Source organism: Schistocerca serialis, chromosome 6 (genome assembly GCF_023864345.2).
Source record: "Schistocerca serialis cubense isolate TAMUIC-IGC-003099 chromosome 6, iqSchSeri2.2, whole genome shotgun sequence".
Taxonomy (NCBI): domain Eukaryota; kingdom Metazoa; phylum Arthropoda; class Insecta; order Orthoptera; family Acrididae; genus Schistocerca; species Schistocerca serialis.
The window spans coordinates 107,579,416-107,597,832 of NC_064643.1; positions in this window are offsets into that span (position 1 = coordinate 107,579,416).

Consider the following 18,417-nt stretch of genomic DNA (forward strand, 5'->3'; position numbering starts at 1 on the left):
GACGAATAGAAACGTACGACCTGCGCTAGTTGCCATCGTAGAGGCAATTCTAGTTGTTTGTTTTCGCAGAGTTGTCAAACAAGCGCATGGTCGTAGAAACCGTGTTTGTCAAACTTAATCTCAATTTGGGGGTAGCTTTTGCCATTTACCGCTGCGCTAAGTATTTTGAGACAAGTAAGAATGGCTACCAGCACAGGCAAGGCTGTTCTTGCATTGACTTAAGCACTGGATCGAGGGAATGGTTGAAACTGCCATAAATATACGCATGAAAATCTCCTAAATGAACTATTACGCACAGAAGTTGATGTATACGTCACCTCTCTCTGAATCCATCTCTCTATAAAAAAACATGTCAGAATCATTTCGCCCTCGTATTGAAAAAGAAAACAAAGTTAAGCGATAATCCATTCCAGTTTTTAACCATTACCTGATTTTAGATTTACTAATTCCGCCTCTCTTTTCTACACTATGTGCTCAAAAGTATCCGGACACCTGGCTGAAAATGACTTACGAGTTCGTGGCGCCCTCCATCGGTAATGCTGCAATTCAACATGGTGTTGGCCGACCCTTAGCCTTTATGAGTGCTGCCACTCTCGTAGGCATACGTTCAATCAGGTGCTGGAAGGTTTCTTGGGAATGGCATCCCATTCTTCACGGAGTGCTGCACTGAGGAGAGGTATCGATGTCGGTCGGTGACGCCTGGCACGAAGTCGGCGTTCCGAGACATCCCAAAGGTGTTCTACAGGATTCAGGTCAGGGCTTTCTGCAGGCCAGTCCATTACAGGGATGTTATTGTCGTGTAACCACTCCGCCACAGGCCTTGCATTTTGAACAGGTGCTCGATCGTGTTGAAAGATGCAATCGCCTTCCCCGAATTGCTCTTCAACAGTGGGAAGCAATAAGGTGCTTGAAACATCATTGTACGCCTGTGCTGTGATAGTGCCACACGAAACAACAAGTGGTGCAAGCCTCCTCCATGAAAAACATGATCACGCTGTATCACCACCGCCTCCGAATTTTACTGTTGGCGCTACACACGCTGGCAGACGACGTTCACCGGTCATTGGCCATACTCATATCCTGCCATTGAATCACTGCATTATGTACCGTGATTCGTCACTCCACCCAACGTTTTTCACTGCTCAATCGTCCAATGTTTACGTTCCTTATACCAAGCGAGGCGTCGTTTGGCATTTACCGGCGTGATGTGTGGCTTATGAGCAGCCTCTCGACCATGAAATCCAAGTTTTCTCGCCTCCCGCCTATCTGTCATAGTACTTTCAGTGAATCCTGATGTAGTTTGGAATTCCTGTGTGAGGCTTGGATATAAGGGTGACTACTACACATTACGACCCTCTTCAACTGTCGGCGATCTCTGTCAGTCAACAGACGAGGTCGGCCTGTAGGCTTTTGCGTGTACGTGTCCCTTCACGTTTACACTTCGCTATCACATCGGAAACAGACGCGTACAGACGTATGACACAAGTGACACCCAATCACCTGACCACGTTCGAAGTCCGTGAGTTCCGCATAGCGCCCCATTCTTCTCTCTCACAATGTTTAATGACTACTGTAGTCGCTAATGTGGAGTACCTGGCAGTAGATGGCAGCACAATGCACCTAATATGAAAAACGTATGTTTTTGAGGGTGTCCGGATACTTTTGATCACATAGTGTACTTGGTCTTCTAAAAATGTCATTTCCTTACAGTATCACAATGACAGAACATGCGCATCGTCTGTGGAACAACCGAAAAGCTTTGATTTCCACATTTTGTTTCCCTCCCGCTTATACATCAGAAATTCCCGTTACAAACTTCTAGGATTTGTAGAGGGGAGTGAGTGTATAATATTTTGAATAGGAACCCATGTCCGGAAACGTACAGTTTCCGTTCTACGACGGTTTCGGTTCAGATGCTGAACTCATCCTTTTCTGCTTGAGGGACTGAATTAGGTGCGACGCAGCACCGTTATTAGGTAACAACCCGGAAGAAAACATAACGAAACATCCATTTATCACTTAACCCATTTGCTTGTATTAACACTTAAACATTACATGTTTACATCACCGCAAAACAAAAAATAACCAAGCATACGGTACGTACAGAACAGTACTGATGCATTAGAACAGCGGCTCGATATGGCGACCGCCAACGCTGTTAAGGACACTGTACCTAAGAAGCTTATTGTGGTACACATTCTCCATGTCTCGTGCTGTCTCTTCAGTATCTAGCGCTGCGGCCAAAACTCGGGCCAGCGGATCTTCCTCTGTCTCTACCCTAGTCTCGTAATTTAAACTTTGCATACGACCCCACAGGAAGTAGTTCATAGAAGTTAAATCCGGCGATCGCGGCGGCCACGCGGTTGGACCACCACGACCTGTTCGTCTGTTGAGACGCCCCCGAACCGCACGCGAGAAGTGAGACGGTGCACCATCATCCTTAAAGACAATTTCCTGACCGACATTCAGTGGCACAGCTTCCAAGAACGGGTCCAATAGGTTTTGTAGGGAAATGAAGTATGCAGGACCAGTTAGTCTGAGTTTAAGGAGGTATGGTTCAATCACATAACCATCCACAATACCTGCCCACACGTTAATACCAAACAGCTGCTGAAATCACTGAACGTACGTGACACGGGAGTTTTCGTCTGCCCAGACATGGTGTTTCGCAAATTCAGACACAGTCCCTTGTGAACTTACATTCATCTGTGAACAGAACTCGACACGGAAACAGGGGTGTGTCGATTTAGCGGTGTGGAAACCATGTGCAGCAGGTAACGCGTTGTCGAAAATCGGCTGGATCCATAGCCATGGCGTGTACCCTTAGCAAAAGGTACGGATGGTATTGTTGTTCACGCTGAACATCCCACACTATACTGTGACTAACACCCATTGTACGCGTAATTGTTCGAGTACTCGTTGATGGGTTCTCTTCATCACGAGTCAGTACATCTTCAAATTCGGGCTTGCGGCGTTGCCGTTGATCACACAATCCTGCCTCCTCACGGTGACGGTACCTGATTCTCGGTGCCTTTGCGCCACTTGGGCAAAAGGCTTCTGCGACGGCGTGCTACGTTGCGGAAAAGGTTCGTGATACAGCCGACTAGCAGCTCTTCCGTTACCTCGATCTTCGCCATACACAAGGAGCATGTATCTGTATTCCGAAAATGTTTATCTAACCATGTTGACTGTATCGGAGACGCACAGGCACTGAATAGGTCCCGCAGCAAGGCAGACCATAAGTGACATAAGGTGACAGTCTGACGTAATATACATCATCATTGGTTCAAATGGCTCTGAGCACTATGGGACTTAACTGCTGTGGTCATCAGTCCCCTAGAACTTAGAACTACTTAAACCTAACTAACCTAAGGACATCACACACATCCATGCCCGAGGCAGAATTGGAACCTGCGACCGTAGCGGTCACGCGGTTCCAGACTGTAGCGCCTAGAACCGCACTGCCACTCCGGTCGGCTATACATCATCATCTCTGCCCTATTACATACCAGGAAAAGCAACTGAAATTTCTTCTCTTTCCCTGATGTGGACGCGTCACACATCTGAATTTAAACTGTCGTAGAACGGAAACGTTGAGTTTCCGGACAGGGGTTCTCGTTCAAAATATTTTGTACACCTTCCCCTCTACAAGTTCTAAACAAATTTCCAAACACCCTGTACATGCATCGTATGTGGAAGAACCGGAAAGCTTTGATTTCGGTGTTTTGGTGCACTCCGATTTATACGTCGTTCCTGGAACGTTACTTTTTTTGCCTTTTTGTCTACTTCTATTACACTGAGGTGGGAAAATAGCAACATCTCTACCACTTACGTAATTATTCTTGCCCATATATTCCTTTGAGCTTTGTTTTCGCAGTTCTGAGAACAAGAGCCCTGCAGGTGCCAGGTACACTGCGTGGCACGCACGCGGCTGCGGTGTGGCTGAGCGAGGCTGAATACGCTTGGCGAACGTTGGCGGAAGTTGCCGAAGATGACCGATGCTATCTGGCCTGATAACGCAGGTGCGTGAGCGCTTCCTGACAGCCACGCGTAAAGGGGCCCTCACACGCTCAGTATTTTCAGACGGTCAATATATTGACCGTCTGAGGGCGCGTATTGAGGTATTGTCGATACTAGAAATAGTCACAAACAGTACTGATGACACTCAAAATATTCTGTATTTGTCAAGATATGGAAGAAAGCCTAGGTGATGTGCGAGCCCAAGTATTCATGCTCTGATGGTATTCTCCATTCAGATCTTGACAAAGCTTCGGTAAGGAACCACACAGTGTTAGTGTGTGCTGTTTACGTTTTCAATTCTCCTTTGTGCATATCATACCACAGACCCAATTTTCCAGGTAGGCTTTTAGCATAAAACAATTTTAATAGGTCTATGCCAGACTAATTATTGTATATTCTACGTTAGAATAGTCAGCTGGGGATTCTCCATGAAACGGCTTACGATATCACAGCGTAAGTTGGCGAACTATGTAGCAGATTGGAAAAACGCTTCCACTTCGAAAAATATGTCATATATCTGCAATGACTACTAAAACGTCTGCGAATGTAAATCAGTTTCAGCAAATCATCATAAAACTTTTACGTTAATTGTCTGGACATATCCTTGCCACGCACATATATTTCTTCACAGGTTTCCATACAGTTTTACTAATTGTGTGTGCTGATATTACAGAACTGAACTTCAAGCATCGGATGAGATGTCTGTCGCCAAAAATATTGAAGTAGCTCCTAATCTCTCGTCGAAAGCGACTGATCCCTTATAACATACTTTCTTCTATATTTTGTCATACGATGCAGGACTGACCCGAAAGTAGTTTACGAAATCTTTCGGGAACGTGATTCCGATTTCAGTCAGTCAAGTCGAAAAGTCGCTCCTCTTTTTCAGCCATTTTCTAACCATTTTTTTTTCTTTTTCGTCGTTTACTACTGTTGCAGCTAATATAATTGCGGCACACGCTTTATTTAGAATGTTCTGCGCCTTAACGTTGTACAATCGCGTTGCCAACTGAAAATATTGCCACTAATATTGATGGTGTCTGGGTCGCTTCTGTTTACTGATAGTATTGTCAATCAACCCTGAACGTGTGCAGCCCCTTTAAGTCACGTGCTTATCTACAAGCACGCGGATGCCACGCGCTTGCACTCGCTTGCATATTGTCTGCCAATCTGCAGTGTGCGCACGCGCGATGCGCTACACTTACCATCTCAGATCACGTTTATGCTGCAGCCTGGCTGCTCGCACCTGGCACATCGTGTCTCGCGGCTCGCCGGGCGCCAAGTTACATTTACGCTGCACCCTCGCTGCGCTGCGGACCACGATGGCGAAAAGGGGGAAATCCTCCGATTTTCACGTTGTTCAAACTCTTGCCGGTATATAGACTATGCCGCGTCGTATTATGACCGTATTTTTCCCTGAAAACATCTACATCTACATTTCTACTCCGCAAGCCACCAAACGGTGTGTCGCGGAGTGCGCTTTACGTGCCACTGTCATTACCTCCCTTTCCTGTTCCAGACGCGTATGGTTCGCAAGAAGAACGACTGCCGGAAAGCCTCCGTGCGCGCTCGAATCTCTCTAATTTTACATTCGTGATCTCCTCGGAAGGTATAAGTACGGGGAAGCAATATATTCGATACCTCATCCAGAAACGCACCCTCTCGAAACCTGGACAGCAAGCTGCACCGCGATGCAGAGCGCCTCTCATGCAGAGTCTGCCACTTGAGTTTGCTAAACATCTCCGTAATGCTATTACGCTTACCAAACAACGCTGTGAAGAAACGCGCCGCTCTTCTTTGGATCTTCTCTATCTCGTCCGTCAACCCGATCTGGTACGGATCCCACACTGATGAGCAATACTCAAGTATAGGTCGAACGAGTGTTTTGTAAGCCACCTCCTTTGTTGATGGACTACATTTTCTAAGGACTCTCCCAATGAATCTAAACCTGGTACCCCCCTTACCAACAATTAATTTTATATGATCATTCCACTTCAAATCGTTCCGCACGCATACTCCCAGATATATTACAGAAGTAGCTGCTACCAGTGTTTGATCCGTTATCATATAATCATACAATAAAGGATCCTTCTTTCTATGTATTCGCAATACATTACATTTGTCTATGTTAAGGGTCAGTTGCCACTCCCTGCACCAAGTGCCTATCCGCTGCAGATATTCCTGCATTTCGCTACAATATTCTAATGCTGCAACTTCTCTGTACACTACAGCATCATCCGCGAAAAGCCGCATGGAACTTCCGACACTATCTACTAGGTCATTTATATACACTCCTGGAAATGGAAAAAAGAACACATTGACACCGGTGTGTCAGACCCACCATACTTGCTCCGGACACTGCGAGAGGGCTGTACAAGCAATGATCACGCGCACGGCACAGCGGACACACCAGGAACCGCGGTGATGGCCGTCGAATGGCGCTAGCTGCGCAGCATTTGTGCACCGCCGCCGTCAGTGTCCGCCAGTTTGGCGTGGCATACGGAGCTCCATCGCAGTCTTTAACACTGGTAGCATGCCGCGACAGCGTGGACGTGAACCGTATGTGCAGTTGACGGACTTTGAGCGAGGGCGTATAGTGGGCATGCGGGAGGCCGGGTGGACGTACCGCCGAATTGCTCAACACGTGGGGCGTGAGGTCTCCACAGTACATCGATGTTGTCGCCAGTGGTCGGCGGAAGGTGCACGTGCCCGTCGACCTGGGACCGGACCGCAGCGACGCACGGATGCACGCCAAGACCGTAGGATCCTACGCAGTGCCGTAGGGGACCGCACCGCCACTTCCCAGCAAATTAGGGACACTGTTGCTCCTGGGGTATCGGCGAGGACCATTCGCAACCGTCTCCATGAAGCTGGGCTACGGTTCCGCACACCGTTAGGCCGTCTTCCGCTCACGCCCCAACATCGTGCAGCCCGCCTCCAGTGGTGTCGCGACAGGCGTGAATGGAGGGACGAATGGAGACGTGTCGTCTTCAGCGATGAGAGTCGCTTCTGCCTTGGTGCCAATGATGGTCGTATGCGTGTTTGGCGCCGTGCAGGTGAGCGCCACAATCAGGACTGCATACGACCGAGGCACACAGGGCCAACACCTGGCATCATGGTGTGGGGAGCGATCTCCTACACTGGCCGTACACCACTGGTGATCGTCGAGGGGACACTGAATAGTGCACGGTACATCCAAACCGTCATCGAACCCATCGTTCTACCATTCCTAGACCGGCAAGGGAACTTGCTGTTCCAACAGGACAATGCACGTCCGCATGTATCCCGTGCCACCCAACGTGCTCTAGAAGGTGTAAGTCAACTACCCTGGCCAGCAAGATCTCCGGATCTGTCCCCCATTGAGCATGTTTGGGACTGGATGAAGCGTCGTCTCACGCGGTCTGCACGTCCAGCACGCACGCTGGTCCAACTGAGGCGCCAGGTGGAAATGGCATGGCAAGCCGTTCCACAGGACTACATCCAGCATCTCTACGATCGTCTCCATGGGAGAATAGCAGCCTGCATTGCTGCGAAAGGTGGATATACACTGTACTAGTGCCGACATTGTGCATGCTCTGTTGCCTGTGTCTATGTGCCTGTGGTTCTGTCAGTGTGATCATGTGATGTATCTGACCCCAGGAATGTGTCAATAAAGTTTCCCCTTCCTGGGGCAATGAATTCACGGTGTTCTTATTTCAATTTCCAGGAGTGTATATTGTGAAAGCAATGGTCCCATAACACTCCCCTGTGGCACGCCAGAGGTTACTTTAACGTCTGTAGACGTCTCTCCATTGAGAACAACATGCTGTGTTCTGTTTGCTAAAAACTCTTCAATCCAGCCAAACAGCTGGTCTGATATTCCGTAGGCTCTTACTTTGTTTATCAGGCGACAGTGCGGAACTGTATCGAACGCCTTCCGGAAGTCAAGGAAAATAGCATCTAGCTGGGAGCCTGCATCTAATATCTTCAGGATCTCATGAACGAAGAAAGCGAGTTTGGTCTCACACGATCGCTGTTTCCGGAATCCATGTTGATTCCTAAGAGTAGATTCTGGGTTTCCAGAAATGACATGATATGCGAGCAAAAAACATGTTCTAAAATTGTACAACAGATCGACGTCAGAGATATAGGTCTATAGCTTTGTGCATCTGCTCGACGACCCTTTTCCAATCATTTGGAACCTTCCGTTCCTCTAGAGACTTGCGGTACACGGCTGTTAGAAGAGGGGCAAGTTCTTTCGCGTACTGTCCTTGTAAAAGAAAAAAGAAAATGCCTGTTTTTCGTTCCGGGGTGTTTTCTTAGTCCCATAATGTTTCTATGCCGAGTTTGAAAAAAAGTATACAGTTGAAATATTTGATTTTTGTATACATGGTATGTGGCATCTAAACTTCGTAAAAACATGGTAACAGCCATTATGAAATGGCATTATTTGCCAACCATGTGCATTCGATTTATAAATTTTCCAGTGGGAAAGTTTGATAGCTGGTAGTTTATTGTTATATTCCTTTTAGACCATAATTTATTGCGAATGAAATATAGGTAAAAGCACAAAATGTTTTTGAAATGGTAGTGACACTGATATCTGTTTTCGTTCACAAGTAAATAAGAGTAACTGACAAGGGAAACTCCCGATTGCACAACCCTCAGATTTAGTGGTAAAATGGTCCTATGGAAGTCCGTCAAAAACTGAACGCAGAGCAAGCATGAAAACAAGAAGGTGTAGTGAACTGTGAAAAAAGAAACAGTGAACGGTCCAGCTCAAGATATGCAACATCGAGCGAATTCGAAGAGCCACAGTGTCATTGTTATGTGGTCACGGTGTTCGACCGCAATTCTCCCTCGTGTTGCTTTTTTTCACAAAATTATGACTTGTTCGTCCAGTCATTGACGTATTTGTTCTCTTTCTGTAGTCTTGGCAACTATGATGATACAGATTGGCTATAGAATAGGAGTCGTGTGGGATGAGTAATGTGATGAATAGTGAGAGCAGGAGAGATGCCGCATAGAATTTGGATTTGGGTTATGACATGATCGATATGCCTGCCATCATTGGCGCTGATTTGACGCAGACGAATAGCGAAATTCTGCATGACCCGCTGAAGTGTTGGAATATCGATGCTGTCGTTGACGTCCTGAATGGCTGTTTGCAGTTCACCAATGGTTTTGGGGTTAATGTTGTACACCTTGTCTTTAATACAGCCGCACAGAAAGGAGTCGCATGTGTTCAGATCCGGAGAATATGGCGGCCAATCGAGGCCAATGCCAGTTGCCTCTGGGTACCTCAGAGCCAAAATGCGGTCCCCAAAGTGCTCCTCCAGGACATCAAACACTCTCTTGCTTCGATGGGATCGAGCTCCGTCTTGCATGAACCACATGAAATCAGGGTCATTCTGGATAATGGGGATGAAATCATCTTCGAAAACCTTCACGTACCGCTCGGTAGCCACCGTGCCATGAAGGAATATCACACCGATTATTCCGTGACTGAACACTGCAGACCACACTGTCACCCGTTGAGGGTGAAGAAACTTTTCGATAGCGAAATGCGGATTCTCAGCACAAAAATGCCCCAATTGCTTATTGACGAACCCGTCCAATAGAAAGTGGGCTTCGTCACTAAACCAAACAATGCTCATGCGCATACTAATTTCCATCATGCCCCGCGGCCTACCATGCAGTTTGAACGTCCTAACGCAAACCGTTCAGAAGCTATGATGACTTTATTAAATACAGTTTAACAATTATCATCCTATACCTCCTTCCCCTAGCTAATCTATAGTTAAATATGTACCCTTCATCAGCTTCATCAGTTAACTGTCAAGCTGCCCACATTATGTGTATTGTGAGAGGAAGAGGTCTTTACGCAGCAAAGTAACAAGGAAATTTGCAGCCTTCTTTCGGCAAAGGCGTAGGATCCGGAAGCGGGTTCTCGCCTCATACTTTATCAACAGAACTTCACCAGTACTTAGAAAATGACAAACTAGTTTTCCTGATGTTTCGGAAAGACGTGATTCCGTTACGATTATAGCAAGCCATAATATTTTTTAGAAGTAGGTAATGGGAACCTATCTTTTCAAAACATGAGGTTTTTTTAAATTAAGTAAAGCAGACACTGGAACGTCATATTTTCGGAACTGAGGCCGTAACAACAGGTTTCTTTTAATACTCTCCACCAGTGGTGCAGCCACACTCACCAACAATAATAGCATGATGTACCTAGCAATGCGCCGGCCGGAGTGGCCGAGCAGTTCTAGGCGCTACAGTCATGAACCGCGCGACCGCTACGGTCGCAGGTTCGAATCCTGCCTCGGGCATGGATGTGTGTGATGTCCTTAGGTTGGTTAGGTTTAAGTAGTTCTAAGTTCTAGGGGACTGATGACCTCAGAAGTTAAGTCCCATAGTGCTCAGAGGCATTTTTCAACCTAGCAATGCATTTTAGACATCTGTTGAGTAATGTTAATTAAACTGGCTAAAGCCAGGAACGCTTTACCATCGTAAGAAGATGTGATGCCACATTAGTTATTCTCACTTCTATCAGCGTCGTCTCACATGCGAGGCGCGCCGGTGCTACGTAATTGACGCACCATGAGTCACATCGTCTGCTTGTCACCACGGGGTCGAAAGCTGTATGGGAGAAGAGGCAACAAGCCACGTAGTTCCTTCCAGACCACTAGGGGCGCTAGGGATCAAACGAAGCTGGAATTGACCAATGAGAGCTGTCCAATGGCGGTTGTTGATATTCTATCGTCATACTCTACTCAAGTACACGGTTACAGTCGTCTTTGTATTTGTTTCATATTTATATGCTACTGATCTTCTTTTTAACTTTAAATTTCGCAAAGTTCACTATGGAATTGAAGAGATCTCCTGCCGAAAAATGTTCGCAATTACTCCTAAGGTAAGAAATTTAATTTTCAGTAAATAATCTCGTAGCCTGTGAATGAAATGTATTCTCTTCTATCGTGAATCAAGCTGTGTGGTTTCCGTTTGCTTATTTAAATAACTTTGATATTTCAGTAGTAGTTTTATTTAATGAAAAATTTTATGTTTCTTTTCGGAATATTCAACGCAACAAATTGACGTTGAAATACTCCTGTAAATTCCCCGGCTGTGCATCTGGATATTACATGGGTTCAATCGTGGAAGTTACCAACGAGCATTTCTACATGTTTCCAGCCAAAATAATTACATAGCACGCCAGAAAACGGAGATAAAAAAAAGTTACAACGTTCATAAGCTAGGAGGGTCCCCCCTGGGAGCTTAGTGGTTTAGCTGGCACCGTAGCTCAGCGTGTTCGGTCAGAGGGCTGCATGCTCTCTGTAATAAAAAAAACTGAGTCAAGAAATCAACGATCAACTCGAACGGATGTCTTGTGACGTCCGCCCAGACCAAACGCAACGAACTATATAGAACAAAAAAATAAAAGCGTGTTCGGTCAGAGAGCTGGTTGGCCTCTGTAATAAAAAAACTGAGTGAAAGGATCAACAACGAACTTAGACGGATGTCATGTGACGTCCGCAACGACCAAACACAACGATCAACAACGAACAAAATCCAAAAAAAAAAAAAAGAAAGAAAAAGTGGTCTGCGTGACGGATTCCCGGGCCCGGGTTCGATTCCCGGCTGGGTAGGGGATTTTCTTCGCTTAGGGACTGGGTGTTGTGCTGTCTTCATCATCATTTCATCCTCATCCGGCGCGCAGGTCGCCCAATGTGGTGTCGAATGTAATAAGTGTTTTGGTTGGCAGGAGAGCTAACACCTTGTTACTAGAGGAGGCCGAAAGGCACGCGTTTTAGCTCACGCAGGCTGGCGTGAGGTCTGGAACAGGACAAGGAAATTAGAATTTAGAAAAAAGGACGTAGATGGTGGAATACTTAACTGTAATCCATTAATGGTGAACGTCGGTCTGGACGGTACATGATTAGCCGGCCGAAGTGGCCGTGCGGTTAAAGGCGCTGCAGTCTGGAACCGCGAGACCGCTACGGTCGCAGGTTCGAATCCTGCCTCGGGCATGGATGTTTGTGATGTCCTTAGGTTAGTTAGGTTTAACTAGTTCTAAGTTCTAGGGGACTAATGACCTCAGCAGTTGAGTCCCATAGTGCTCAGAGTCATTTGAACCATTTTGAACGGTACATGATTCACAATATCAATAGTAACTGATAATGGCGCCTTGCTAGGTCGTAGCAAATGACGTAGCTGAAGGCTATGTTAAACTATCGTCTCGGCAAATGAGAGCGTATTTTGTCAGTGAACCATCGCTAGCAAAGTCGGCTGTACAACGGGGGCGAGTGCTAGGAAGTCTCTCTAGACCTGCCGTGTGGCGGCGCTCGGTCTGCATCACTGATAGTGGCGACACGCGGGTCCGACGTATACTAACGGACCGCGGCCGATTTAAAGGCTACCACCTAGCAAGTGTGCTGTCTGGCGGTGAAACCACAATAAGACCTCCACCGAGGAGGCCGGACCTGCCCCGTAAGGGGCCTCCCGGCTAATGACGCCAAACGCTCATTTAATTTCCATAAGCTAGGAGTGATGCTACCCACAATGTTTATCCTTTTTTAGTTCATCTCCATACCACAAGAGGCGCTGCTATCGGTCTTTGTTTCCCTCTTTTAACACGGGAGTTGCGCTGCTCTTTTTCTTCTTGTTCTGTGCTTTTCACTTCACGTGTGTTAGCTGCATAAAAGGGCCACGCGCCGCTTGCCCCGCAATAGAAATTCTTTCTTGCTCAAAACACGCGGCGAAGCATCAACTTACGTACGGTCCACAGTCTCGGAAGCTTGGCAAGCAATCGTAAATTGTCAAACTTGTTTGTCATATTGGCTGTTAATCGAGATTTACCTGAAACACGTTAAACACAGTCTCTGATTGACAAATACGTCAAATCCAGCTGCATAATGCCGAATAATTTGACAAACACGCTGAAGTTGGCAAGCATTTTGATCGTCTATAGGCGCTTTAATTACCGCAGTCCGCAGCTCGTGGTCGTGCGGTAGCGTTCTCGCTTCCCAATCCCGGGTTCCCGGGTTCGATTCCCGGCGGGGTCAGGGATTTTCTCTGCCTCGTGATGACTGGGTGTTGTGTGATGTCCTTAGGTTAGTTAGGTTTAAGTAGTTCTAAGTTCTAGAGGAATGACGACCATAGTGCTCAGAGCCATTTGAACCATTACCGCAGCGTGTAGTGTCAGTGTTTCTCGTGTCCATGTTAAAGGCAAGACCGTACTGAGGGGAAATACACTGCAACAGTGCAGCGTCGCACGACGCGACCAAATATTGTTTACACGAAATCGTATGAGACAGATCGCACCACGCAGCAGCGGAACTACGCGGCGTAACACGGCGAGGCAAAGTTGACCAGCTGTCCAACTATGACGCACCGCGCAGCGTCGCGTAGTTCCGTTGTAGCTAGCGAGGTGCAGCAGGTGTCACGACACTTCACGTCATTCAGATCGTAGCTCTTTTGACGTGCGAAACGAAAGCTTGCTTACCAAAATAGGATTAATGAAGCAAAAGTTAATTATATGTCTAAGTGGATATCCAGAACTACATGACTTTCAAACTGAACATTATTTGAGTAGTACTACGAAACGCTACATCTGAAAAGAAACTGCCAAGGAAATGGGAGTAAACATAAAGTATAAACACGTAAAAATTACCTTTTCTTTCACTTTCAAAAAGGGACAATTAATTCTTTGTTTCTTATGACTACATACTGATTATTACATTTTTACTGCTTCTTTTCTCTTCGACAACATCCGCTGTTTACCGTGTCGTTTTGCCAGACCAAATTACCTTGCGGCGAACTGAAATGATCTTTGAATCTACTTTATTTACGAAACTGCCTCCTATGTGTGGAAGGTCTCGTAATTGTCTCTCTTCGGTCTCTTCATTGTCAAACAACGCTGTATCGTGTCTGAGAAAATTGTGCGAGACACAAGCGGCAAGAATCGCTTTCTGCGCTTTCTGGCTGGCCTCTGCGACCGAGCGGTTCTAGGCACTTCAGTCCGGAAACGCGCGACCACTACGGTCGTAGGTTCGCATCCTGCCTCGGGGATGGATGTGTGTGATGTCCTTAGGCTAGTTATGTTTAATTAGTACTAAGTCTTCGGGACTGATGACCTCAGATGTTAAGTCCCATAGTGCTCAGAGCCATTTGAATCATTTTCTCTACGTATTCCGGACTGAGACACATCATGCGATTTCTGGCACAATGTTCCAAAAGCCTTTTCATAAACTTTTCGGTTCTGTTATGTGTTCAAAATGGTTCAAAGGGCTCTGAGCACTATGGGACTTAACTTCTGAGGTCATCAGTCCCCTAGAACTTAGAACTATTTAAACCCAATAAACCTAAGGACATCACACACATCCATGCCCGAGGCAGGATTCGAACCTGCGACCGTAGCGGTCGCGCGGCTCCAGACTGTGGCGCCTAGAACCGCTCGGCCACCCCGGCCGTCTCTGTTATGTGTGTAAGTTTATACGTTTTTGGATTGGTCATCTAATTGTTTACCAGAATAAGGTCTCACCAAATAGCTATGTAATGGAAAAGTTTCTCCAACAGTCACGTGAGGCAGTCGACCTCTCGTGCCCGGTAATTGCTGTCCCTAATTGCTGGAGCTCATCCAAGATCATCCTGCAGACACTTATTTAAAGAGCTATGGATCTTCACTGTAGCCTCACAATATATATATTCACTTATGAAATTTGTTATTAACAATACGAATGAATTCAAAAGTAATAGCAGTGTACATGGTTACAACACTAGGAGTAAGGATGATCTTCACTGTTCAAGATTAAATCTAACTTTGGTTCAGAAGGGGGTAAACTATGCTGCCACAAAATTCTTTGGTCACTTATCTAATAGGAACATAAGTCTGACAGATAGCCGTATAGCATTTAAAAGGAAATTAAAAGAATTTCTGAATGGCAACTCCTTATACTCAATAGATTAATTTTTGGATATAGTAAGTGGGTAATTTCCTCACCCTCACCCAAAAAAATAAAAATATTGTCATGTAATATTTTGCGTAATGTAATATCATTGCTAGACACCTTTTATTAACCTGACACCTTCCACATCATTACGAAGTGTCGTATTTATGATCTATGGAACAAGTACTAATCTAATCTAATCTAAGTAGCTCCAACAGCAGACTTATATTTGAAGTGTACAAGAAACTAACATACAAATCTTCCATAATCAATAAACATTATGCCACCAAGATAAGCATAAAAGTGCTTCATACTTAGTAATGCCCAACAGAATGCAGAAAACATCACTGGAAACAGGAGACCAAGCTAATGAACTAAATACCATTAAAGGAGTTCCTTAAATAATAATTACAGGACAAAATAAATAGATGAGGTAAATATTAAAACACATTTCCAAAAAACCAACCGTAAAGGCAAACCAACAATAAATAACACCATATCATAGCTAACAGCAAAATATGTGAACACGCCATTTTTAGGAAAAGAGGCATTTCTCGAGGAATAAATATCAGAATCAGCTTTTACATGAGTACCAAAATAAAGGACAAAGCCATCCATAAAATTAAAAATACAGTAATAGCAAGCCATACAGCCGATCAGAAATAAATAATTCGGTTCATTTTCGAAGATATACATTGGCTAAACAGCAAGAAATTTCAATGTACGATTCCGTGAACCCATGAACGGGCTTCATTAAATAAATTAAGCAATTCTGCATTTGCCTTGCGTGTAGCTGAAGAAGAACGTCAAGAGACTGACATAGCACGCAACCTACAAATGCGTTGCGTGGTGAAGAAAGGTAAAAGAATGAGCTTACTGGAAGAAACTGAAATGTACTTTAACAAAAATGCATCGCCAAATGAAGTCCTAAATGACCAGAGTTATCCAGCAGAATGATTCTAAGAAATTTCCATAATGTACTTGTACAAGCACACATTAAGTACAATCGTGGAAAAATAACACTAATAGTAAATAAGAAACCATATATTTCTGTTGTCATTTCCAATGTGATCCCATCTGATGTTGACGATTCCAGTGTATATAGTAGCTCTGCATCATGTAAGGGTGTGGTTATCTCTTTATTCCTTATAAATGTCTCTCCAATATGAGTTTTATTAGGTGCAAATAAAATATGTAATATTAATTCTTTCTTATATACAATGTACTATATTGTTTTTGTGATATTCACTGTAGCTTAGCTAACCAGCCTCTACAGTACTTAATAAACATACGTAACACTCAGTACAGTGCTAAGCGCTTTAATCTTTTGTACAGAGAAGCTCAAATTAAATACACGCAATTGAATTCAGCAGTACTTTCAGAATCTGTAAGTAGAATGTAACTTTGACCATAGACATAATTTTTCAATTGTGACAAACATATCAGTCGGCTGCATGGCGGATACTACACTGTTTGCGTGGAACATACAAAGAAAATATATTTGTTCCACGATTACAAGTGTGAAAAACTGGAGCAACAATGAACAGAGTAAGTACATCTAATGAGGAATATGCTGTACAAATACAACTCGCGAAGTGCAGTAGCTAAACAAAATTGTTAGTTTACATAGGCAGCTGCAGCATCCAAATTGCCGTCGATTTTTTTAAACAATGTGCTAACTGAATATTTAAACGTGTATTGTGCCAACTGCAGAGAGGCGAAAGCCCGAAATGTGTACTGACATAGATAAAAAAATACGTAAAAATGTATAGGGCTATTACAAATGATTGAAGCGATTTCATAAATTCACTGTAGCTCCATTCATTGGCATATGGTCACGACACACTACAGATACGTAGAAAAACTCATAAAGTTTTGTTCGGTTGAAGCCGCACTTCAGGTTTCTGCCGCCAGAGCGCTCGAGAGCGCAGTGAGACAAAATGACGACAGGAGCCGAGAAAGCGTATGTCGTGCTTGAAATGCAGTCACATCAGTCAGTCATAACAGTGCAACGACACTTCAGGACTAAGTTCAACAAAGATCCACCAACTGCTATCTCCATTCGGCGATGGTATGCGCAGTTTAAAGCTTCTGGATGTCTCTGTAAGGGGAAATCAACGGGTCGGCCTGCAGTGAGCGAAGAAACGGTTGAACGCGTGCGGGCAAGTTTCACGCGTAGCCCGCGGAAGTCGACGAATAAAGCAAGCAGAGAGCTAAACGTACCACAGCCGACGGTTTGGAAAATCTTACGGAAAAGGCTAAAGCAGAAGCCTTACCGTTTACAATTGCTACAAGCCCTGACACCCGATGACAAAGTCAAACGCTTTGAATTTTCGGCGCGGTTGCAACAGCTCACGGAAGAGGATGCGTTCAGTGCGAAACTTGTTTTCAGTGATGAAGCAACACTTTTTCTTAATGGTGAAGTGAACAGACACAATGTGCAAATCTGGGCGGTAGAGAATCCTCACGCATTCGTGCAGCAAATTCGCAATTCACCAAAAGTTAACGTGTTTTGTGCAATCTCACGGTTTAAAGTTTACGGCCCCTTTTTCTTCTGCGAAAAAAACGTTACAGGACACGTGTATCTGGACATGCTGGAAAATTGGCTCATGCCACAACTGGAGACCGACAGCGCCGACTTCATCTTTCAACAGGATGGTGTTCCACCGCATTTCCATCATGATGTTCGGCATTTCTTAAACAGGAGATTGGAAAACCGATGGATCTGTCGTGGTGGAGATCATGATCGGCAATTCATGTCATGGCCTCCACGCTCTCCCGACTTTCATTCTGTGGGTTTATGTGAAAGATTCAGTGTTTAAACCTCCTCTACCAAGAAACGTGCCAGAACTGCGAGCTCGCATCAACGATGCTTTCGAACTCATTGTTGGGACATGCTGCGCCGAGTGTGGGAGGAACTTGATTTTCGGCTTGATGTCTGCCAAATCACTAAAGGGGCACATATCGAACATTTGTGAATGCCTAAAAAAACTTTTTGAGTTTTTGAATGTGTGTGCAAAGCATTATGAAAATATCTCAAATAATAAAGTTATTGTAGAGCTGTCAAATCGCTTCAATCATTTGTAATAACCCTGTATATGGTTGCTGTATCCCTTAAAATTTTTTTGCGTTCATTCGAAGAAGTTTCGTGAATACGGGAATGACCTGGGCATTTTTCCAGTCAGTAGGAACGCTTTGGTTCTCCAGCGACTTATAGACACTGCTGCTAGAAGAGAAGCAACCTGCATGCACGTATGATATATAAAGGGGAGCGATAGACGAAGAAATACCGTTACGTATTAGTGTGGCCGTAATGACTTCACGTAGTCTGAACAGTCAGTGGCAGTGTTGCCTGGCTGAAGGATACGTAGCTGGGAGTGGCAGCAAGTGGTGTGGTAGGTCCACTAATAAATGAAGAGAGTTTTAATTATTCATTATGCGAGGTACTTGATAAACGGGGAATGTCTGG